The sequence below is a fragment of the Heterodontus francisci genome, unplaced genomic scaffold (assembly GCF_036365525.1).
Source record: "Heterodontus francisci isolate sHetFra1 unplaced genomic scaffold, sHetFra1.hap1 HAP1_SCAFFOLD_86, whole genome shotgun sequence".
Lineage (NCBI taxonomy): Eukaryota > Metazoa > Chordata > Chondrichthyes > Heterodontiformes > Heterodontidae > Heterodontus > Heterodontus francisci.
The window spans coordinates 4,111,634-4,137,133 of NW_027141093.1; the positions used below are offsets into that span (position 1 = coordinate 4,111,634).

Genomic DNA, 25,500 nt, shown 5'->3' on the forward strand with positions numbered 1-25,500 from the left:
CTCACCATCAACATTCTGGGGGTTACCGTCGAACAGGAACTGAATTGGATCAGCCACATAAATACCGTAGCTACAAGAGCAGGTCAGAGGCTGGGAATTCTGCTGTGAATCACTCACCTCCTGTCCACCATCTACAAGCACAAGTCAGGAGCGTGATGGAATACTCCCCATTTGCCTGGATGAGTGCAGCTCCAACAGCACTCAAGAAGCTCAACATCATCCAGGCAAAGCAGCTCGCTTGATCAGCACCCCATCCACCACCTTAAATATTCACTCCCTCCACCACCAGTGAACAGTGGTAGCAGTGCGTACCATCTACAAGATGCACTGCAATAACTCACCAAGCCTCCTTCGACAGCACCTTACAAACCCATGACCTCGACCACCTAGAAGGACATTGGATGCATAGGAACACCACCATCTGCCAGTTCCCGTCCAAGCTACACACCATCCTGACTGGGAACTATATCACCGTTCCTTCACTGTCACTGGATCAAAATCCTGGAACTCCCTTCCGAACAGCACTGTGGATTTACCTACACCACATGGACTGCAACAGCTCAAAAAGGCGGCTCACCACCACCTTCTCAAGGGAAGTTAGGAATGGGCAATAAATGCTGCCGTTGCCAGCGATGCCCACATTCCGTGAAAGAATAAAAAAGAGATTTGCCACAATGGTAGCAGGGTGAGGGACTTCAGTGATGTGGAGAGATTGGAGAAGCTGGGGTTGTTCTCCTTGCAGCAGAGAAAGTTCCGAAAAGATTTGACACATTTGTTCAAAATCATGGAGGTTTTCAATAGTTTAAATAAGGAGAAACTGTTTCCAGTGGTAAAAGGGTCAGTAAGCAGAGGACACAGATATCAGGTGATTGGCAGAAGAACCAGAGGTGACATGAAGAACCATTTTTTACACAGTAATGTGTTGTGATAAAGAAAGAAAAGACTTGCATTTATATAGCACCTTTCAAGACCACTGGACATATCAAAGCACTTTGTAGACAATGAAATACTTTTGAAGTGTAATCACTGATGTAATGTCAGAAATGCAGCAGCAAATACCCACAAACAGCAATGTGATAATGACCAACTGATCTGATTGAGGGGCAAATATTGATCACAACACCAGGGAGAATTGCTCTTCACTTGTTTGAAATTGCAGCATGGGATCTTTTACATTCACCCAAACATGCAGACCAGGTCTTGGTTTAACATCACACCTGAAAGGCAGCACCTTCAACACCCTCAGTGCTGTACTGGAGTGTCAGCTGTGAACTCTGAACCCAGAAGCTTGTGATTTCGAGGTGAGTGTGACCAACTGAGCCACAGCTTTTACCTGAGTCCCAATCCTTCTACCAACAGTTTCTCTCTATCGGGTCTGTCACGACCCCTCATGATTGTGAACACCTCTATCAAATCTCCTCTCTAAGGAGAACAACCCCAGCTTCTCCAATCTATCCACATAACTGAAATCCTAACCATACGTTGCAGAAAGGAATTTTTCCTCAAGTTCTTTCCAGTTTTGTGAGTCACATTAAATCTGTAACTTTCGGTTATTGACGGTTCAGCAGTTAGAAACAGTTCCTCAGTATTTACTCTACCTCAAACCTTCAAGGAAGCTCTGCAAAGTAACTGAAAATCAAGTTGTCAGAAGTGGGATTTAAACACATGCCTCCAGTGAAAGCTGCAATCTGAACAGAGAAGCTGAAACCGCTCAGTCACCTCAACTGTTCAGAAATATTGCGAGAGTGGTTAGCAAAGCATGTGGGATCTTGGGCTTTATAAATAGAGACATTGAGTACAAAAGCAGGGTTGTTATGCTGAACTCTGGTTAGGCCCCAATTGGAGTGTTGCATCCAGATCTGCTCACCAATCTTTAGAAAGGATGTGCGGATTCTTGAGAGGATGCAAAGGAGATTTACCAGCATAGTTCCAGGGATGGAGGGTTTTAGTTTCAAGGTTAGGTTAGAAAAACAGGGTTTTTTCTGCCTGTATCAAAGGAGATTGAGGGGAGAATTGATAGAGGTGTCGAAGGCTATGACAGTTTTAGATAAGTTGGCAAGGAAAAATTGTTCCCATTAACTATTGGTACAAGGACTAGGGGATTCCGATTGAAGGTTTTGGACAAGAGATGCAGGGGGAATGTGCGGAAGAACTTTTTTACACAGTGATTGGTAATGATCTGTAACTCGCTGCCCCTGTGGGCGGAGGAAGTGGAGACAATCGTTGGTTACAAAAGGAATTTCGATGGGAATTTGAAGGAAATAAATTTACAGGGCTAGGGGGATCGAGCAGAAGAGTGGGACTGACTGGATCGCTCCATGGAGAGCTGGCCTGTACTCGATGGGGCGAATGACCTCCTTCTATACCACAAATGACCCAATGACTCGATGAGTCTATGTCACTCTCAGAATCAAGACAACAGAGTGACAGATTTAACACAACATTATAACATATGTTTGGTTTGACAAATTCAATAATAACTCGTCTCCACTCCTAGTATTTCTAAATCCCACACATTCACTATAATGTCAACAATTATTTCCTGTTGTGTCTCTCTCACATTTGTAAACTTCACGATATTGGAGTGAGGTGACATCTACTGGCGGGAAGCAAGAACTGCAATCAAGCAGCAGAAACTCCACAGTCTGTCAGGGTGAAAGAAACATTGCAATATGAGGAAATAGTGAAGGGGTTTGATCGGGTTGATGGAAACATGATTCCACTTGTGGTATCGTATGAAGCAAGGGCCGGAAATATAAAATTGTCGTTAATAAATGAAATGAGGAATTCATGAAAAATGCATTTGCTTAGAGAATGGTTATAGAGATATACAGCACTGATATAGGCCCTTTGGCCCACTGAGTCTGCACTGACCATCAACCACCCATTTATACTAATCCTATGTTAACCCAGAATTCCCTACCACATCCCCACATTTCTCCTATCACCTACCCTAGGGCCAATTTACAACAGTCAGTTTATCTATCAACCCACAAGTCTTTCGTTGTGGGAGGAAACCAGAGTACCTTGTGGAAGCCCACATAAACAACTTGCAAACTCCACACAGGCAGTATACAGAACTGAATCAGGGTCACTGAAGTTGTGAAGCTACAGTGCTCACCACTGCACCACCCTTAGAATGTGGATAGAGTAAAAAGTGAGATTGGATGGACAGAAGCAGTCTGAAAAGATGGCTCAAACAAAAGGTGAAAACCCTGAAATGTTAACTCTGTTTCTGTCTCCACAGATGCTGTCAGAGGTGCTGAGTATTTCCAGCACTTTCTGTTTTTATTTCAGCTTTGTAGGATATTGTTTTGATCTGAAAAAAATGCATGATCGGCTGTGGGTGCCAGTGAAATTCCACAGGAGCGAATAAAAACTATGCTAACGGTGGCTCGTTGGTCTAGGGGTATGATTCTCGCTTTGGGTATACAAATGATTAATATGTGAGAGGTCCTGGGTTCAAATCCCAGACGAGCCCTTCTCTGTTGCCATTTTTAGTTTAAGGTCATCGATTGCTTTCAGCCTTCCAGAAAGCGGAATCGATTTCCATACTGAGCCTGCTTGAGGACCGGGGAACTGGATTCAAAGAGCTTGTCGACAAAATTGAAATGAACAAAATATACAGATTGTCAAGTGGGAATATAAGGTTGCAACAGTAACTAATGGCCTGCTCGGGTCAGCAAATGAAACCCGACCCAAGCCTGACAGCACCGCATCCGACCTGGTCCGAGTCCTTTCATTTTTTTCCCGTGCCCGAACTGACCACCAGAATGTTCAGTTAAACTTGCTTCCGTTTTTCACTTTTTAAGCTTGTGCAGGTAAGGCAACAAAAACTGTAACTGGACTTGAAAGGTTGTTTAAATGTACATTAAGATTAGAGCTACGTACCGGAGGTGATGAGCTGAAGATTGTTACCATAGAAGTTAGTGATTGTGAGGTCACTAGTTCAAGAGAAACTCGTGGAGTTGTGCCCAGACAGGTTGTCCCACACTGTATTGATTAAAATATTGCCCGAAGGCGAGAAAATATCATTATACATTCCCTAGACTCCTGCTTTACAGGTTGAAATACTTTCTGCAAGTTTATCCAGAGAGCAGCTGAGATGCAGAGACCAGGAAGGTCTTGAGTGATTAATTATTATAAAATATACATTCTTATATTAAGGAGATTGTGCTCTACCTTCGATGGAATCGCTCACTGCAGACTAGTGCGGAGTGTTTCCCGCCTTGACGTCCTGGCTGTCACTGGATCTTGAGTCCAGGCCTCTGGATTACTGGTCCAGTAATCTTTGAAATTTCTCCCTTGATCTAATATTTTAATCTGGTAAATCAGATTTTACAAAAAAAAATTAAATGATTTAAGACTGCTTCATGTTCAGCAGTGCCAAATGAATAAAGAAATTCAAATATATTCAAAATTATATATCAACTATTAAATACTAATGCCCAGCTTTGAATACAAAAAATGCCTCTAATTGTGTTCTGGTCTGGAATGGAATTCTTCAGTGTTTCTGTTTAGCTTGGATTGACTCATCGATTTTCTTGTTTTTCACTTTGTCGATGCCTTTGAATAATTGTGGATCCTTCTTCAGGGAGTCTTCTTTCACCAGGTCGTTCTGACCTCTGATGATGTTGATCGTAATCAGCTTCAATTTGTTGATAGTTTTGGAAGTGAGCAGATTTCCTATGCTTGAGTTTACAACAAGGAACTTAGTCTGACGTGTGGACCCATGGGAGGATTTGAAAGCTGCCCTTGCATTGGAGCATACAGTTGCATCCATCCAAACAGAGGTACAGTAGAAGTGACATATTCAGTTCAGTCTGTCGATCATGGGACTTTTAATCTCAGGGTTGTGAGTTTGAGCGCCATTTAGTTTTTCCACTTTTTAGGCTTCATTAGCAGAGAGTACAAGGAGTGTTTGAAATGAAATTCAACAACAGTATGAGAAACGCTCTCTTTCATTCGGGACTCTTAACTCTCTGCAGCATCTCGCTGTGAAAGATTGAACTTTACCTCATTTCTTTTTCAGCTGGGAGTCAGTGCGGCTCAGTGGGACTTCTGGCTGTCTCCCACCTCACAATTCATCAGTGCTGAGAAAGCAATGGGAAATATTACTCATGGCTGAGTAAGCAGAGGACACCGATTTCAGGTGAATGGGAAAAGAACCAAAGGCAACATGAGGAAAAACCTTTTTTATGCAGCAAATGGTTAAGATCTGATATGTACTGCCTGAGAGTGTGACGGAGGAAGATTCAACCATAGCTTTCAAAAGGATATATGATAATTATCTGAAGGGAAAAAAATCAGCTTTTCATGGAATACATGAGGATGTGGCATGAGCTGAGTTGCTTGTGCAGAGAGGCAGCACAAGTACGATGAGCTGAATCCCTCCTTTTGTGCTGTAAGTATTCTGTGATCTATGATTCTATACAAAGTGAAACCAACATGAGAAACTGACAGGTACAGTGTAAACCCCACACTAACAAACCAGCAAATGCCAGGGACAGAGTAAAACCAACAGTCCTAGACAAGAAACTGACAGATACTGTGTGAAACCCAAAAATCACTTATCAGGATTTGGCAGTTAATGTGTAAAAACCTCTCTTCAATATCCATCCTGCAAGGTACAAAGAAAATTAGGTACAAACCCAGGCTCATACTTCGAAGACTGAGAGATAAAGAGCAAAACACAGACTCACCTACAAGAGGCTGACAAGTACAGAGAATAAAATAGAGGGGGTGCAGATTAAAAACACATGCATGTAACGGATACTGATAGGGACAGAATCAAACCCTTTCTCACACATGACACGAAAATTGGTGGTGTCGTAATTAGTGAGGAGGAAAGCCTTAGATTACAGGCCAATATAGATCGTCCGAGGCAGAGAATATAAGAGCAGGGAGGTTATGACGGAGCTGTATAAAATGCTAGTTAGGCCACAGCTGGAGTACTGTGTACTGTTCTGGGCACCACACTATAAGAAGGATGTGATTGCACTGGAGAGGGTACAGAAGAGAGTCACCAGGATGTTGCCTGGGCTGGAGCATTTCAGCTATGAAGAGAGACTGAAAAGGCTAGCGTTGTTTTCCTTAGAGCAGAGAAGGCTGAGGGGAGATAAGATTGAGGTTTACAAAATTATGAGGGGCATTGATGGGTTAGATAGGAAGAAACATTTTACCTTAGCGGAGGGGTCAATAACCAGGTGGCATAAATTTAAGGTAAGGGACAGGAGGTTGAGATGGGATTTGAGGAAAAAAATTTACCCAGAGGGTGGTTGGAATCTGGAACGCACTCCCTGAAGAGGTGGTAGAGGCCGGAACCCTCACAACATTTAAGAAGTAACTTATTCGGATTTGGAATGAATTGTCTGACAGGGTGCTGGAAACAGATTCAATTATTACTTTCATAAAGGAATTGGACAAATATTTCAAAGTGAATTTCTCCAGGACTATGGGGAAATAGGCAGGGGGTTGGACTAATTGCATCATTTTTTTCACAGATTCAGCACAGGCACAAAAGACCGATTGGCCTCCTTCTGTGCTGTTTGATTCTATGAAATAGTGACACTCAGGGCAAGTCTGTATAAGAAGGAGAAATGGAGACAGGTCAGGGAGAGCACATCACCAAAACTGGAGATACTACATTGGACAGGGAGGGTCGGAGGGGGAGAGAGCATGTACATACAGTCAGAATCAGCACCTTCAGGGGAGGAGAGAGAGAGGAACCAGTGAGTGTAGAACTGAACCCAGCCAGAGTCAACCTGCTGAAACACCAGTGAGTTCACACTGGGGAGAGATCATTCACCTGCTCTGTGTGTGGGAAGGGGTTCACTCAGTCATCCAACCTCACTGAACATCAACTTGTTCACACTGATCAGAGACCTTTTCAATGTCCTGACTGTGAGAAGAGCTTGAAAAGCAGTAATGATCTGCTGAAACACCAACACATTCACTCTGGGGAGAGGCCGTTCCCCTGCCATGTGTGTGGGAAGGGATTCACTCAGTCATTCAATCTGCTGCAACATCAGCAAGTTCACATGTAACTGCAGGGGTTGGATTCTGCTGTTGTTGCTGCTATTCATCACTTTCAGAGACAAAGTTGGGTCTTACTTTATAACCAGTGTAGTCCAGAGCAAAAGCGTCTTCTTAATGTTGAGATAAACGGGAGAAGAAACCGGGAAGTGGCGGCGAGGATGGGGGAGGTGCTGCACCATCACTTTAATGGTGCACCCACCCTCCCCCGGGGTCCTCGCTGCACGTCCGCCAGGCCTGGTGGCTCTGATTGGGGTCTTGAGAGCCCCTGAGACTCGGTGCAGCTGAGGCTGCGCTCACCCCCGCTCAGCTCTGTTGTGATATTTAAAATACGAAAGGCCTGTTGGACTGAGAGCTGATCTGGAATTTAGAAAGCAGCATTACTGGAGGCCCATTGCTGCTCAGCACAATCTCACCCCCGATCCTGGGAATTGTTGATTCTGCACCCTGTAGTTCAGTTCTGCAATTAACTCGAGGGGGAGATGTGTGAGCAGAAAAACAGAGCGAAATGAAAACACAGCTGGACAGATGTGCAACAGGTCAATTCACTGTTACAATAACTCCATCTCTGACTCCCTCCTGACAGTAACCAGCCCTTTCACAGATAAAGTGGGTGGCTCTGAAAAGAGCCTTTGGTTTATTAGATGTCATTTTGGCCGCTTTACTTTTTCTGGGAGCTCTGAGCGCTGGTTTTCTTGCGCAGCAGCACGGCCTGGATATTAGGCAGCACCCCGCCCTGAGCGATGGTCACCCCTCCCAGCAGCTTGTTGAGCTCCTCGTTGTTGCGGACGGCCAGCTGCAGGTGTGTGGGGATGATGCGGGTCTTCTTGTTGTCCCGGGCCGCGTTACCGGCCAGCTCGAGGATTTCAGCGGTTAGGTACTCGAGCACAGCAGCAAGATAGACCGGGGCTCCAGCACCCACACGCTCAGCATAGTTACCCTTTCTCAGGAGCCTGCGAACACGGCCCACCGGGAACTGCAGTCCAGCCCGGGAGGAGCGAGACTTGGCCTTGGACCGAGCTTTCCTGCCAGTCTTTCCTCTTCCAGACATTTCCACAATCTCACAAATACTTTCACAAAGAATGGATAATTTCTCAGCTTTTGTCGTAAGCTTGAAACAGTCAGGATGGCGGAGTGGTCTAAGGGGCTGTGTTCAGGTCGTAATGTTTTCTGGAGGCGTGTGTTCAAATCCCAAATCTACCAAGTTGTGTTTTGACTGAACTGGAGGGATTTGGGAGCAGCGGTGAAGGGAAAGCATGGAAGATTATTGACAAGGAAAATGAAAATGGACCCAAAGATGTTTCTTCAATACATTAAGGTGAGAGGCAACTAAGGAAAGAGGAGTGCACTGAAAAGACCAAAAAATCACAGTGATTTTTGACATCGTGCCAGAATTGAGTGGCGCGTGCACGGGATGATGTCATTTTGCAGCGCCAACATCATCACATTTCCGCAACAAATCCATCTTCGTGCACGCGTGATAAAGCGTCATTGGGTATCTAGCCACCCCATCCCCTCACCACTTGGCTGGTGGAAGTGGCTGAATGGGAGATTTTGAAGCTGTAGCTCTCCCCCCTCGCCAACTCACTCCAGGCCTCGACGATTCCCCCCCTCAGCCGCTCGCTCCAGACCTCGCTGCTCCCCCACCCCCCCACTCCCCTGGCCAGTTGTTCCTCGCTTCGCACTACCCCACTCTCTGACCACTCGCTCCAGGCCGCGCCGCTTCCCTCCTCTCAGCTACTCACTCCTCCGTCGCCCTGTCACTCCTTGCGGCCCTCCTGCTTCTACAGGTGGCGCCAGGTGAAGAAATGTGGGAGCGAGTGTCACGGCCAGAGCTAGCAGCTGTGGGCTGGGCTGGGACAGGGTGGGGGGTGGGGGTGCGGAGAGCGAACAGCCAGAGTGCGGAATTTCGCCAGTAGGGAGGAGGGGGAGAAAGCGAGTTGCAGAGGGGGGAGAGCGGTCAGTGAGGTGGGAGCTAGTAGCTGCGTTCGGGTGAAGTCAATCCTGGTCAGTTATATAAACAAATCACAATAACGAATTGGCAGCACATTTTATCCTCTGCCCTATTTTCCTTTCCATCGATCGGGGTGCTAATTCACTATCTTCCAATGGAAATTCAATCATAAAATTCCTTTTGTATTTAATAGGATTACTGAAATGTTAAATGGATCTGAGGATTACAGTTAGTATTAGCAAACGCACCCGAGTGAATTAGCACCCCAATCGATGGAAAGGAAAATCGGGGAAAGTATAAAATGTGCCGCCAATTTCGTTATTGAGATTCATTGAGTAATTCGATTCTGCCCAACACTGAAATTGGCGGCTTTTTTGAATTCAACCTTTCTGCCAGGACGACAATTTAAGCCAATGATTTGCTGTATTTTCTAATTCGAGGTTCGGCAATTGGTTAAGACATGCGAATGGGAAGAGGGTGACCAATCAGAAGTGGGCTCTGGACAGCGCGGGCTCAAACTGCGGGAATTCCAGGTCCCTGAATGACTGAGCTGAAACTGATCAGTTTCACAAACCCTGTCAGTTTCAGTGCAGGAAACACCGTCTCGGGGGAAATAACATCACAAGTGGGTCTGGTTCCAGCGACCGATTCAACGGCTGCTGCAAAACTCCCGGATTCCCTCATTGCAGCGAAATCATTTTGAAATTCTATGAAAACAATGAGTGATTCTGGAGGAGTGATGTGGCTTTTCACTGAGGGCATGTGTCGACTGGAGAAATAACTAACTGAAGAGCCTCAGGTGCTGTTTACACAGCCCGTTCAGAAAATCAAATCCACTGCATATCCTTGCTACAAATGTCAAATTTAGGGATTCTAGTTTTGTATCCAGAACACAGCACAGTTTAGGCAGTTCTAAACAGCCTATCCCAGCTCCCGTTTCCAGGTCACTGCTCTCTCTGTGAGGCGGTGGGTGGCTCTTAGAAGAGCCTTTGTTGTGTTTGCTGGAAAGGGTCGAGTTGTTCAGCCGCTGAATTCGTAGAGAGTGCGGCCCTGCCGTTTCAGAGTGTACACCACATCCATGGCAGTGACCGTCTTGCGCTTGGCGTGTTCAGTGTAGGTGACCGCATCCCTGATCACATTCTCCAGGACAACCTTCAACACCCCGTGAGTCTCCTCATAGATCAAACCCGAGATCCGCTTGACCCCGCCACGGCGAGCCAGGCGGCGGATTGCTGGTTTGGTGATGCCCTGGATATTATCACGAAGCACTTTGCGGTGCCGCTTTGCTCCGCCTTTGCCCAGTCCTTTCCCTCCTTTACCTCTGCCAGACTTTCTTTTATTAATTTCCAAAATATACTTTATTCATTAAAATCTGTAACATAAAATACATTACAAAACAGTTCCCAAAAGCACCAAGTCAAACAATACAAAGAGTGCAAAGGAGATCAGTTTCCTTCAATACAGGAGTGAGTTGCCTCACAACCCTTCCATTTCATTGTCATGCCATGTACATTTTACAGCAAACAAATATTTTCTGGCTACAGTTCGAGTGGTTTCCCATGGATCCGGCCCCTCAGTTCAGCTTGGTGAGGGGACCTTACACAGTGGTCTTTCCACATTGAGCCTTTGCTGCGGCTGCCCCAAGTTTTAGTGCGTCCCTCAGCACATAGTCCTGGACCTTGGAATGTGTCAGTCTGCAACATTCGGTCGTGGACAACTCTTTGCACTGGAAGACCAGCAAGTTTCGGGCAGACCAAAGGGCATCTTTCACCGAATTGATAGTCCTCCAGCAACAGTTGATTTTTATCTTGGTGTGCGTCCCTGGGAACAGCCCACAGAGCACAGACTCCTGTGCTACAGAGCTGCTTGGGATGAACCTCGACAAAAACCACTGCATCTCTTCCACACCTGCTTTGCAAAGACACATTCCAGAAAGAGGTGGGCAACGTCTCTTTTCCACCACAGCCACCTCGAGGGCCGCGTGTGGATGGGGTGAGACTTCGGGTGTGCAGGAAGGATCTGACAGGGAGGGCTCTTCTCATCATCAGCCAGGCTACATTTTGGTGCTTGTTTGAAAGTTCTGGTGATGAGGCATTCTGCCAAATGACTTTGGACTTCTGCTCAGGGGACCATCCGACAGGATCCACCATCTCCTTTTCCCGTAGGGCCTTGAGGATATTCCGTGCAGACCACTGCCTGATGGATTGGTGGTCAAAGGTGTTTTTCCACAGAAACTTTTCCATGAAGGATAGGCAGTACGGCACAGTCCAACTGGATGGAGCATTCCGCGGCAATATGACCAGGCCCATCCTTTGCAACACTGGGGACAGATGGAACCACAGCACGTAGTGACACTTGAAGTTTGCAAACTGGGGATCTACACACAGCTTGATGCAGCCGCACACATAGGTAGCCATAAGGATGAGGGCGACGTTGGGTACATTTTTCCCGCCCTTATCCAGAGGTTTGAACATCGTGTCCCTCCGGACTCGGACCATTTTGGATCCCCAGATGAAGCGGAAAATGGCTCAGGTGATCGCCACAGCGCAGGAATGCGGTATGGGCCAGACCAGCACCACGTACAGCAATGTGAGCACCTCGCCCTTGATGACCAGGTTCTTACCCATAATGGAGAGAGATCGCTGCTCCCACATGCTCAGCTTATGTTGTACCCTGGCTACTCGCTCCTTCCAGGTTTTGGTGCACGTCCCAGCCCTTCCAAACCATATCCCCAGCACCTTCAGGTCGTCTGACCTAACGGTGAAGGGGACAAAGGATCGGTCAGCCCAGTTCCCAAAGAACATGGCCTCGCTCTTGCCGTGTTTAACATTGGCTCCCAAAGCCAGTTCGAGCTGGTCGCAGATGCTCATCAGTCTGCGCACAGACAGTGGATCCGAGCATAAAATGGCGATGTCATCCATGTACAGGGAGGTTTTCACCTGAGTGCCTCCGCTGCCTGGGATTGTCACCCCTCTGATGCTCGCATTCTTCCTAATAGACTCAGCAAAGTGTTCAATACTGCAAAACAAACAAGACAGGGGAGAGAGGACAGCCCTGTCTGACTCCAGATTGGATCGGGAAACTTTCTGATTCCCACCCATTGATTGAGACTGCACTACTGATGTTTGTGTAGAGTAGTTTGACCCCATTGCAGATTCCCTCCCCAAACCCCATTTTGGAATGCACATCCATCATGTAAGTGTGCGATATCCTGTCAAAAGCCTTCTCCTGGTCCAGGCTTATGAGGCAGGTGTCCACCCTCCTGTCCCGTACATAGGTGATCATATCCCTGAGTAGCGCAATGCTATCAGAGATTGTCCTGCCTGGTATAGTATAGGTCTGATCAGGGTGAATCACCAACTCCAGAGCAGACTTGAATCGACTGGCTATGACTTTTGACAGAATCTTGTTGTCAGCATTAAGCAGTGAAATGGGCCACCAATTTCTTATTTCTGTCCTCTCCCCCTTCCGCTTGTCGATGAGGGTGATGATGCCTTTCCTCATGGATTCTAACATACTGCCAGCCTGGAGCATACTCTTGTTTACTGCCAGACAAGTTGATTCTTGCCTCAAATCAGTGCACAATAAAAGAGACTGATTCCGTCAGGCTCCTTTTTATACAGGCCACCCGGACCTGGCTGAGAATGGCAGAGAGAGAGCAGGAAGGGGAGGAGACAGAGTGAAGATTGAACAGAGAGCAGATGGGGAGGAGACACCCAGAGTGACAGACGGAGAGAGAACGGCCCCTCATCTTTCAGCTCCACCTCCAGTTTCCTCCGGGCTGCCAATTTCAAACCCTTTATTAACAGTGGAACCGAAACCCAGCTCTCCACACAAAGCCTTGAGGACTCGGTCTTCATAGTCAAGGGTTTCCAGAAAGCCGGAGCTTTTAAATATGGTCCCGATGCAATTAACACTCAGTAATATTCCCACCTAAACACAGTCCATTCTATACAAAGAAACCTCCTCAGTCACATCACCATTTCCACACACATCCGCTTCCAGCAGTTTACAGCACCTTACTGCAGCTGCTTGGGGAATCTCCTGTGTTAAGATTGGAGTTGGAAAGCGGCCTTTACCCGGCAGTGTTATTGTCTCACACTGAATCTGCTAGACATCCTGTTCTCTTTAATGCTAGAGAGAAAGCACGGATTTAGGAAATGTTCATTTGAAATGATCTCTATTGAGAACGAGCCCGGCCGTGGGACAGGTATTCCAGTGCAAAGAGCTGTCCATGACCGAGTGTTGCAGACTGGCACATTGCAACGTCCAAGACTATGTGCTGTGGGACGGCATTAAAGCTTGGGGAGGCCACCATGGAGACTCAATGGGGAAAGGCTGCAGTCGAAGGCCCTAGTAGGCCATAGTACAGTGAGGGGCTGGAACCCGTGTAAAACCCCTCGGGCTGTTTGCACCAGAGAATGTTTGATGTGTAATGTAAATACTGTAAATATAACCTGTGCAGGCAGGGATAGTGAGATACATCATGTACATTATTGAAGGAAACTGATCTGTATTGTACCTTATGTAATATTAAATTTGAACTGCTTTGCAATGTAATTGCACAAATCATACGAATAAAATACATATTGTGCAAAAGAAAGCAGCTTTCCTGTCAACACACACCTTGTCTCAGGGCACAGCTTTCCTGTGATCTTGTCATACCCAACTTCGCTCTATATCTACTGACACACACACTTTACAGTCTGTCATTTCCAAAAACAAGCATTCTAAAATCAAAAGACCTTTTGTTTATTTCTCCTTTCTTTTCATTTCTCCTCTATTCTTCTCAATCACTCCCTTCAACCGTCCTATTCAGATCAAGGTGGAATGTGAATAGTGTCACAACTCACCTGACACTATTATTACCCTTCTTTTCTCTTGTCTCATTCAATGGGAAAGTTTTATTCACCAGTCTGTTGCTGTTTTACACTCTTGCCATACCATCTGGTATTGCATCCATCTGAATTCTGTGCTTTCATGGCCTTACATATCTTTTCCTCTTCTGGATGATTTGTTTGCTTCTGTTCCATTCAACCAGGCTGGACCACAGGGAAGCTTAGAACCTTTGCCTTGGATGGGTCCACGTTGATCCATTACATTCAGAATCACCTCCTTGAAATAACTCCATAGTACAACTACAGTAACCACACAGAATCTGCTTCAAACACTCCTCCTCATTTTATCTGTTCTGACTGTCAACACCTCCAGCTCTTTTGTTGAAGTGGAACCCATCAGGTTTGTATAGGCTCCTTCTATTCTGAAAGCTGTAGCACTGGTTCAGGGAATTCAGCCCTGTTTCTCTACTCGAAAGGATCAGCCATGCTTGATCTGCCTCGTATTTTGCTTTTATTGCAACGTTACAAGACCTCCAATCCTCTGGCACCACACCTGTATCCAGTGAGGGATTGGAAAATGATGGTCAGACCTTCCACTATTTCTTAAAAGCAAAATACTGCGGATGCTTGAAATCTGAAACAAAAACAAGAAATGCCGGATTCACTCAGCAGGTCTGGCAGCATCTGTGGAAAGAGAAGCAGAGTTAACGTTTCGGGTCAGTGACCCTTCTTCGGAACTTCGGAGTTCCGAAGAAGGGTCACTGACCCGAAACGTTAACTCTGCTTCTCTTTCCACAGATGCTGCCAGACCTGCTGAGTGAATCCGGCATTTCTTGTTTTTGTTCCACTATTTCTTCCCTGGCTTCTTTCAACAGCCTGGGGTACATTTCATCTGGTCCTGATGATTTATCCACATTCAAGGATGCTCATCCCATTAAGACTTCCTCTCTCCTCAAGTTATCACGTCCAATACTTCACACTCCTCCTCCTTTAAACAATATCTGCATCACCCTCTCATTCGGGAAAACAGTAAAGTATTCATTAAGGATATTGGCAACATCTTCCACCCCGATACAAAGGTTACATTTTTGATCTTTTATGTGCCCTGCTGTTTGTTTAGTTGCCTCTTGCTCTAATGTTTTAATGCAACATCTTTGGGTCCATTGTTATTTTGTTTGTCCATGTTCTTTCATGCTTTTTCTTTGCTTTTTGCCGCTGCTCCCAAACGCCTCCAGTTCAGTCAAAACACAACATGTCCGAAGTGGGACTCGAACCCACGCCTCCAGTGGAGACTGCGACTTGAACGCAGCGCTTTAGACCGCTCAGCCATCCTGACTGCCTGCGATGTACTATCAATGCTAAGGAAATTATTCATTCTTTGTGAAAGTATTTGTGAGATTGTGGAAATGTCTGGAAGAGGAAAGACCGGCGGGAAAGCTCGGGCCAAGGCCAAGTCTCACTCCTCCCGGGCTGGACTGCAGTTCCCGGTGGGCCGTGTTCACAGGCTCCTGAGAAAGGGTAACTATGCTGAGCGTGTGGGTGCCGGAGCCCCGGTCGATCTGGCTGCTGTGCTCGAGTATCTGACCGCTGAAATCCTCGAGCTGGCCGGTAACGCGGCCCGGGACAACAAGAAGACCCGCATCATCCCCAGACAACTGCAGCTGGCCGTCCGCAACGACGAGGAGCTCAACAAGCTGCTGGGAGGGGAGACCATCGCTCAGGGCGGGGTGCTGCCTAATATCCAGGCGGTGCTGCTGCCTAAGAAAACCAGCACTCAAGAGCTCCCAGAAAAAGTAAAGCGGCCAAAATGTCATCTAATAAACCAAAGGCTCTTTTCAGAGCCACTCACAGTCTCTGTGAAAGGGCTGGTTACTGTCAGGAGGGAGTCAGAGATGGAGTTATTGGAACAGTGGATTGACCTGTTTCACATCTGTCCAGGTGTGTTTTCAGTTCCCTCTCTGCATTTCGCTCTGTTTCTCTGCTCACACATCTCCCCCTCTAGTTAAGTGAAGAACTGAACTACAGGGTGTCAGAATCAACAATTTAATAAATCCCGCTGCCTTCGATTTGATAAATCCCGAGATTATCCCGGTACATTAACGGGAACTGGTTCGGAGCTGATGAATTAATTTAATAATGGAAGTGTCCGGGTTAATTCTCTGTTTTTCATTTGGACAGTTTGAATTGTGTTTTTTTTTTTCTCTCTGGTGATCTGAGCGCCGCTTCTCAATGAGAATCTGCTCCCGGAACAGAGTAAATGCAGGAAGGAAGAGGCCATTCTCGGGCTGTGTGTTTCTCTCCTAACCTGATCTGTTTAGACCGCACTGTTCCCAGAGGACGGAATCAGTGAGAGTTGTGCACACACAGGAGCTGAGTCCATTGCAGCGCTTTAATATGTGCCTTCCCCCCGGCCCTCCCTATTCTCCGGACACAGAGCTGTCTGTTTCCCCCGGCGGCGGGATAGAGTCGGGGATTCTCTCCCCGCAGTGTCAGGGTCTGCAACCCCGGGGAACTGGCGGTTTCAGTCAGAGTGACCGAGCTGCCTTACATATCCTGTGTACTAATCTCCAATGAATTCAAATATTAGTGAACTCATTGGGTAATGTTAGTAAATGACCCTCATGTGAACGGACCCGGCTCCATTAATGCCTTCCAAATAAAACTGGGATCCATTTCTTTTCCCCAAATGCCAGCTAACGGATCCCAGGAGCGGGGTTGAGATTGTGCTGAGCAGCAATGAGTCTCCGGTAATGCTGTTTTTTAAATTCCAGATCAGCTCTCAGTCCGACAGGCCTTTCGGGAAAGTGATGTGACAAAACAGAAACCATGTGGCCGCCCCTCCAATCTAATGGGTTTGATGATGAACAGAGATGGCAGCTCTTTCCTTTGCTGATTTGGTGGCTCTGAAAAGAGCCCTTGTTACACTTGTTACTGAAGCTGGGTTTTAGGTGCGTTCCCCGCAGATGCGGCGGGCCAGCTGGATGTCTTTGGCCATGATGGACCGGGATCATTCTGGTGAATCTGTTCATTTTCCGGCAGAAGCATCAGTCGCTGTTTGAACTGTTTAAAGTCAGGGGTGTATTAGCAGCCAGAAAGTGAAGGGCATTTCATTGCTCCCTGCAGCATTATCCGCCTCTTTCAGGAGAAAAGATCAGAAACCGCTCGTTTCTGTCAGTCCCCGAGAAGCCTGTGAGAGGCGGTTAGTCGCTAATTTGTTCCTTTTACAGAGTGGAAGCTGATATTTGTCCCGTTTTAAATTGCTGAACCGGACCTTCCTCCCGCCGCTTACAGTTAACAGATTGACAAATGAAAACGATTCCTAAAATCGCGTCAGGATTTTGTGACGGTACAAACAGTAAAACAGAACATAAAATGAGAGGTTTTAAAATTGTTGCCTGAAAATTGAAATTTTCCATCACTTCAATTCCTTCCTGCTCTGGAATTGCCAGGCTTTTTCCAATTGGAAAATCTAAGCCAATGAGAACTTCTATTTACTTATATGTGATTCTCCTATTGGTTAAGAATTGGATTGAGAAGCGGTGACCAATCAGAGACAGAGTCAAACTGCGGGGATTCCAGGCCCCCAGTAACTGAGCGGAAACTGTTCAGATTGACAAACCCTGACAGTAGCTTCACACATTGGACACTTCACACTGAGTCATTCAAGGGCTGGTGTGAGAGAAGCTTCAGATCCTGTCATTACTCTCTGACTCATTATTCATCTCGAACCAAACAATTAATAAATGTGAAGCAGTGAAGAGACTTTTCATTCTCACTGCAGAATGTGTCATCTGGGGAAATAAGGAACTATTATTTTCGGAGATTCCAGGTACATTCCTCCCTGAACAAATCCATTCCTAACATTCCCGATCACAGCCTATCCCAGCTCCTGTTGTCACCCGACTCCAGCTGAATTGGAGAAACTCATGTGCTGGGATTTGCGTTGTGAGGTGGGGTTTCTCCGCCAGTGTTACTTTCTTACAAACTCTCCCCCTGAATTTGTGAACTGAGACTGCACCGAACACATCCCCAGTTAGAGTGAGGGCCGGACATCCCTCTGTTTTATGACAGAGAGTGCGGAAAGGGCTGGGTGGAGGGGAGTCACCAGGGATCCTGGATTTACTCCAAATCATTTCCATGTGGAATCTGCAGGCGGGGCCTGGACAGGGATCATTTGATCAGGGGATCAGCTCTTTCCTTTGAGATGTGGGTGGCTCTGAGAAGAGCCTTTGTGTTCAGATGTTTACAGGTTTCCCGCGCTTTCACTTCTTTCCAGACCCTGCTTTCTGAGACTTCGCTGCTTTCGGCTTGACCTTGTTCTTCCATGTCTGCACTTTCTTCAGCGCCTTTCCGCCCGCCGCACTCTTGCCTTTTTTGACCTTCTTCGCAGGAGACTTTTTCTGAAGCGCTGCTTTCTTCACCGCCTTATTTGGCGTTGCCGCCGCCTTGCTGCTCGTTTTCTTGGCTGTTACTTTCTTTGTTGTCACTTTCTTGTCTTCTGGTTTCTTCACTAAAGATTTCTTGTCTGCTGGTTTCTTCACTGAAGATTTCTTGTCTGCCTGTTTCTTCACTAAAGATTTCTTGGCTGCTCGTTTCTTCACCTTCTTTCCCACTTTTCCCTGGGTTTTCCTTCTTGCTGATTTTCAAGGAGCCGGAGGCGCCCTGTCCCTTGCTCTTCACCAGGGAGCCTTTGCTCACATTCCTCTTGATACTTTGCTTGATCTGGGTCTTGAGCTTCTCCTGAGCGGTGGCAGACCTGCAAGGAATCAACTACCAGCTAGCGTATAAAGCGAGACCAAGGCTCAGGGCCTTCAGTTACCTGGAGGGGAGTCGGAGAGGCAGCGGATCCTGTGAGGAACCACAATCCAGGAAGGATGGGAAGGTCATTGTCAGGGTACAGAGGAGGTTAAGTTAAAGATTTACCAGTTTATAAGCAAGCGCAGAGCCAAGGAACGGTGCTGGGGCAGATCAAATAATAGGAAGCTGTGATCAGTTGGAAGGCAAGAGTGATTAAATGACAGAAGAGATGATGATGCAAGGCAAAAGTCAGGGAAAGAATAAATAACATTTTATAAGCACAGATACCAGGAGTGGGGTTTGAACCCACGCAGACACATGTCTATTGGATCTTAAGTCCAATGCCTTAACCACTCGGCCATCCTGGTACGTTAGCCCACCACTGAAAATGAAATTTAATGTGATGCGGGTGCCATCTGGCCTTTTCCAATATAAAGTTATGACTCCTCTCCCATGCTAAATTGGACCCTTCATTATTTATGAACCTCAATCGGATCACCCCTCAGTCTAGGTTTCTCTAAGGTGTAGGGTCCCAACTCTTTTAGTCTAACTTGATAACCAAGATGTCTTATACTGGGAATTCGTCGAATGTCTCTCCTCTGTACCCTTTCCAAAGCCTCAATATCACCCATCATGTGAGGAGACCAAGACTGGATACAATATTCCAAGTGAGTCCTGACCAAGGTTTCATAAAAGGACAAATTCAGGACATCTCAGATACTGAAGGAGTCCGTGTCCAGAAGCAGCAAGACCTGGACAACATTCAGACTTGGGCTGCTAAGTGGCAAGTAACATTCACACCACATAAGTACCAGGCAATGACCATCTCCAACAAGAGAGAATGTAACCATCTCCCTTTGACGATCAACAGCATTACCATCGCTGAATCCCCCCACCATCAACATCCTGGGGGTTACCATTGACAAAAGCTGAACTGGACCATTCATATACATACTCTGGCTACAAGAGTAAATCAGATAGTGGTAATTCTGTGATGAGTAACTCAGCTCAAGGCACGTGGTGAAATGCTCATTAGGAGAGCTGGAGAAATGGACTGGTCAGGTGGGCAGAAAAGTGGCAAATGGAACTCAACTTGGAGAAGTGTGAGGTGATGCCTTTGGTGAGGTCAAACACAGCAAAGGAATACACAATTAATGGGTGAATGCTGAGAGGTGTAGAGGAAGTGAGGGACCTTGAAGTGAATGTCCACAAATCCCTGAAAGTAGCAGGACAGGTTGATAAGTTGGTTGAGAAGGCTTATGGAATCCTTTCCTTTATTAGCCGATGTATAGAATATAAGAGCAGGGAGGTTATGCTGGAACAGTGTCAATCATTAGTTAGGCCACAACTTGAGTTCTGTGTGCAGTTCTGGTCACCTCATTCCAGAAAGGATGTAATTGCACTAGAGAGGTTACAGAGGAGATTTACGAGGATGTTGCCAGCTCTGGAAAAATGCAGCGATGAGGAAAGATTGGATCAGCTGGGGTTGAATCGAGGAGGCTGAGGGGAGATTTGATTGAAATGTACAAAATTGTGAGGGGTCTGGATAGAATGGATGGGAAGGGTCTATTTACCTTAGTAGGGAGGTCAGTGACTAGGGGGCATAGATTTAAAGTGATGTGTTGAACAATTAGAGGGGAGATGAGGAAAGGTTTTTTCACCCAGAGGGCTGTGGGAGTCTGGAACTCACTGACTGTAAGGGTAGCTGAGGCAGAAACCCTCAACTCATTTAAAAGGAGTCTGGATGTGCACCTCAAGTACCTGAACCTGCAGGGCTACGGTCCAAATGCTGGGCAATGGGATTCAGCTGGGTGGCTCGTTTTTTGGGCCTGCCTGTGCTGTAAACTTTCTATGTTCTATGATTCTATGCAGACACAATTGGCCGAATGGCCTCCTTCTGCACTGCAATAATTTTGTGATTTTTGACTCTCCAAAACTTGTCAACCATCTACCAGGCACAAACCAGGATGAGTGCAGCACCAACAATACTCTAGAAACTCGACACTGTCCAGGACAAAGCAGCCGCCTTGATTGTCACCCCATTCACCACCTGAAACATTCACTCCCTTCATCACTGACGCACAGTGGCAGTAGTGTGTACCATCTGCCAGATGCACTGCTGCAACTCACCAAGGCTCCGCAGACAGCACCTTCCAAACCGAAGACCTCCACCACCTTGAAGGACAAGGGCTGCAGATGCATGGAAACGCCACCATGTGCAAGCTCCCCTCCAAGTCACACACCATCTGATCTGCAAATATATCGCTGTTCATGCACTGATGCTGGGTCAAATTCCTGGATCTCCCTTCCTAACAGAACTGTGGGTGTACCTACACCACATGGAGTGCAGCAACTCAAGAAGGGAGCTCACCGCCACCTTGTCAAGGACAATTAGGGATGGGTAACAAATTCTGGCCTTGCCAGTGTCGCTCACATCCCATGAAAGAATATGCCTCATTTTATACTCAATTGTCCTCTGAATGCAGCCCAACCCTCTATTTGCTCCAACTATCACTTCACAGCATTGCTGCTGTACCTTTAGAGATCTGTGCACTAGAACATCCAGATCTCTGCTCAAAATTATTTTCTTTTTTCCACCTACTTTAATGTTTTTCCCTGAAGGGTGTATGAATGTTGAGCATTCGCCCTGTCCACATGAATAACACTGCACTTACCCAAATTAAACATAATTTACCAGTCATGAACCCAATCTTCCAACACATTAAGATCAGCCTGAAATAGTCGAGTATCGTCTACAGTCTGAACACTCGCACAGATCTTCAAATCATCTGTAAATTTACAGATGGTGCCCCCTACACCTACATCCAGATCATCAATAAAAATAGTAAAGAGCAACAGTCCCAACACCGATCCCTGTGGGACACCACTGGTAACTGGTCTCCAAACAGATCCAGATCCATCTGTAACTACTTTCTGCCTACGTCTGCCAGTCAGTTCCCAATCCAGATCAATATATTACCACTGATACCAGGGACTTTAATCTTATAGAGAAGCCTCTTGTGTGGAACCTTATCAAAATCTTTTGACTGAGATCTGCTAATTGAACACAGGCCGGGGATGAGGCCTAGGCCTGTCCTGCTTTGTGTGTGGGTCTCAGGACCACACAAGGTGAGATCAGCTCACTGAGCACAGGCCCATCCTGCTCTATATGGTGCTCAGTACCTCACCAAATGAGAATAACTAACACACCACAGGCCATGGAGCCTCGGCCCATCCTTCCCTGATTGCGGTTCAGTGCCAACCAGGTCAGATCAGCTAATTCAGCACAGGCCGGAGATGGAAGCTGGATCTTTCCTGCTCTGGGGACTCCGTACCATACCAGGTGCGATGAAGTAAAATACCACGGGCCGGGGATGGAGCCTGAGATTTCCCTGTTCTGTGTGGGGCTCTGGACAACAACGTGTGAGAAGAACTATCATCCCTCAGGCTGAGGAAGGAGCCTGGGCCCATTCTGTTCTGTGTGGCTCCTACCACATTGAGTGGGATCAGTTAACACAACACAGGCCATGAATACAACCAGGACCTTTCCTGCTCCGTGTGGCTCAGTATCACACCAGGTGGCATCAGCTAACACAGCACAGGCTGGGGCTGGGGCTGGAGCCTGGGCCCGCCCTGCTCTGTGGGCTCAGTAACAACCCGTAAGATGAACTTTTTTCAAAAGACTTCAGTGTATTTATCTCTGTCCAACACTCTGAGGCAGCTTTCTGTGTTTAGAAAGAGTGTAATTTATTGACTGGTCTCTTGGATCAAACAGGGTAACAGACAGAGGTCTGTGTGCAGAGGGTTTGGGGGTGAGCTCTGATTCCTAACCCTTTCTGGATTGTGAGGAATAAAGAATGAATGAGAGAGAGAGAATGTGGGAGAAGGTATGATGGAAGAATTTGTCCGTGAACCTGATTAAAAGTGGCTCAAACGCAAGATAATATTAAGATATCAAGAGCAGAACATGAACATAATCTGAGTTCCGCGATCTGGTCGGGTCCCATTCCCCTGAAGTGAGGAATGAACGCGTGAGGAAATTCCGCCTGGAGTTATATTTGTCTCCAATGAAGATGAGTTCACAGTGAGGCTGGAATAGCTCATTTGGGAGAACACTAGATTGAAGAACCAGGATACAATCCCTGGATTCATCAGTTTTAATTTGGTGTCTCCTTCATTTTAAGTAGAGAGAATCAGAGGGGAGATTTTCCACACTTGACCCCATGGGCTGAATTTTAAACTAACGGTGCGGCTCTCGGCAGAGGCACCGGAAGTGGGTGCCGTCACCACACGAGTGAAATGTGGCCGACCGACCCCGATCACGGAGCAGCCGACCAATTAATGAAGGGGAGGCGTGGGGCCCATGTAAACAAGGACCGGAGGCAGGGAACGAGGCACCGATGGCACCGACATCTGACACAACGGCAGGTGCTGGCACCATATTGAAAGGGCTGCCAGACCTGCATTCACTGCTGCCTGGTTTAAAGGAGTGTCTTCCTGAGAGCCCTCTGCTGCCCCAGAACCCGTTCTGCTGCCTCTGCTGCCCCAGGACCCATTCTGCTGCCTCTGCTGTCCCAGAACCCGTTCTGCTGCATCTGCTGCCCCAGGATCCGTTCTGCTGCCCCAAGACCCGTTCTGCTGCCTCTGATGCCCCAGGACCCGTTCTGCTGCCCCAGGACCCGTTCTGCTGCCTCTGCTGCTCCAGGACCCGTTCTGCTGCCCCAGGACCCGTTCTGCTGCCTGTGATGCCCCAGGACCCGTTCTGCTGCCCCAGGACCCGTTCTGCTGCCTCTGCTGCTCCAGGACCCGTTCTGCTGCCCCAGGACCCGTTCTGCTGCCTCTGCTGCCCCAGGACCCGTTCTGCTGCACCAGGACCCGTTCTGCTGCCTCTGCTGCTCCAGGACCCGTTCTGCTGCCCCAGGACCCGTTCTGCTGCCTCTGCTGCTCCAGGACCCGTTCTGCTGCCCCAGGACCCGTTCTGCTGCCTCTGCTGCCCCAGGACCCGTTCTGCTGCCTCTGCTGCTCCAGGACCCGTTCTGCTGCATCTGCTGCCCCAGGACCTGTTCTGCTGCCTCTGCTGCCCCAGGACCTGTTCTGCTGCCTCCGCTGCCCCAGGACCAGTTCTGCTGCAACTGCTGCCCCAGGACCTGTTCTGCTGCCTCTGCTGCCCCAGGACCAGTTCTGCTGCCTCTGCTGCCCCAGGACCAGTTCGCTGCATCTGCTGCCCCAGGACCTGTTCTGTTGCATCTGCTGCCCCAGGACCAGTTCTGCTGCATCTGCTGCCCCAGGACCAGTTCTGCTGCCTCCGCTGCCCCAGGACCTGTTCTGCTGCCTCTGCTGCCCTAGGACCAGTTCTGCTGCATCTGCTGCCCCAGGACCTGTTCTGCTGCATCTGCTGCCCCAGGACCTGTTCTGCTGCCTCCGCTGCCCCAGGACCTGTTCTGCTGCCTCTGCTGCCCCAGGACCTGTTCTGCTGCATCTGCTGCCCCAGGACCTGTTCTGCTGCCTCTGCTGCCCAGGATCCGTTCTGCTGTCACTGATGCCCCAGGACCCGTTCTGCTGTCTCTGCTGCCTGATAGGTAAGGAGCTGAATGCGAGCCTGCAGTGACCATGGTCCAATGGTTTGGCGATGCCTTCCTGCAGGTTCGCCTCCAGGTGACAACAGATAGGTGGAAGATTCTCTTCCCCAGGGATGGGAGGTGGAGACCTGTCCACCTGACCAAGCAAAGCTGCTTTGAGATAGTAGGTGAAGTCAGCAGCCGTGGGGTCACCCCCAAGACATGGATCCAGTGCACGAAGTGGGTCAATGACCGGATCCGGCCTGCTCAGGCGCAAACTCAAAACACTTTGGACCCTTTGGACATTGCGCATGGCAGAGTGAGAGGGAGTGTTTGGTGGAAAGGGAGTGACCACCCAGTCATGTGTATTGGGGAAGGGCAGCAGGACATGCTGCCTGAGGTTTGGCTGCATCTCGGTGGGAGGTGCACATCAGTCATTGAATAAACTCACACAGTCCCTCGAGAGGGGCCACATGCAGGAGGAATATGTGTGTCCACATCATGGACTGCTGGACTATCACCATCAGAGATATTGGGTTTGTCCCCGCTGGGAGACTAACTTTGTTGATCATAGTGGCTGCAGGAGAAGACAGCCCACAATCGGAAAGAGCATGTCAAGACTGGCAGTGGATGCCTTATCTCCATGTCGTCATTCCGATGGAGGAGGAGGCCATGGAACAGGCAGGGCAGCAAAGCAGCTGCTCCATCGCTGATGGAGAGACAGGGACACCTACCTAAGAGAGTGAGTGAACATCTCCTGGGGCACAAGGGAGCATCCGCTGCAAAGGAGCCATACTGCTCATCTGTTCACCACTGCATCAATGGAGCTGCACAGTAGGGGTGGTTGGAATGTCACGATGGGCAGACCCTAACCCTTCAATGTCCCTGTTTTCACATGCAGGCTGGGATGAACGACAAGAGCGAAGAGCTGGAGAGACTGTGGGACAGCCAGACACCTCTGAGGAGGAGGAGGGAGCCTCAGATGGTGCACCATCACCTCATTCCCCTGCACCCTCCACCAGCACAGAAACCCTCACTCGGTGGGTATCCACTTGCTGTTAGATATGGGCACACAAGCTGGTGAGCACGTCACAGACAGGCCCGGGCAGCTGACGGAGGCTGTGATAGCCGAGGCCACTGGCAGTTGGAAGTCTGTGGGAGGCCAGGCCCATGCTGAGTCCCAGGCTGATAACGTGCCTCTGGTGTCACCAGCAACACGGGAAATACTGCAGCTGCAGCAAGAGGTCAGGCAACATCTGGCAGAGTTGCCAGAGGTTATGTGTACCCAAGTTCGGATGATGGAGGAGTCCATCCAGGC

At 48.0% G+C, this 25,500-nt stretch overlaps 3 non-coding genes across 3 annotated transcripts; 1 reads left to right on the top strand and 2 right to left on the bottom strand.

Moving 5' to 3' along the window:
- Positions 1 to 3,392: 3,392 nt before the first annotated feature.
- On the top strand, positions 3,393 to 3,481 carry trnap-ugg (transfer RNA proline (anticodon UGG)). The gene is given in 2 exon segments: positions 3,393 to 3,428; positions 3,446 to 3,481. It is a non-coding gene; the product is annotated as a tRNA-Pro (tRNA).
- Positions 3,482 to 15,080: 11,599 nt separating this feature from the next.
- trnal-caa (transfer RNA leucine (anticodon CAA)) lies at positions 15,081 to 15,163 on the bottom strand. Its single transcript has one exon. It is a non-coding gene; the product is annotated as a tRNA-Leu (tRNA).
- A 3,746-nt stretch (positions 15,164 to 18,909) lies between these two features.
- trnal-uaa (transfer RNA leucine (anticodon UAA)) lies at positions 18,910 to 18,992 on the bottom strand. The gene has a single exon. It is a non-coding gene; the product is annotated as a tRNA-Leu (tRNA).
- Between the last annotated feature and the right edge of the window lie 6,508 nt (positions 18,993 to 25,500).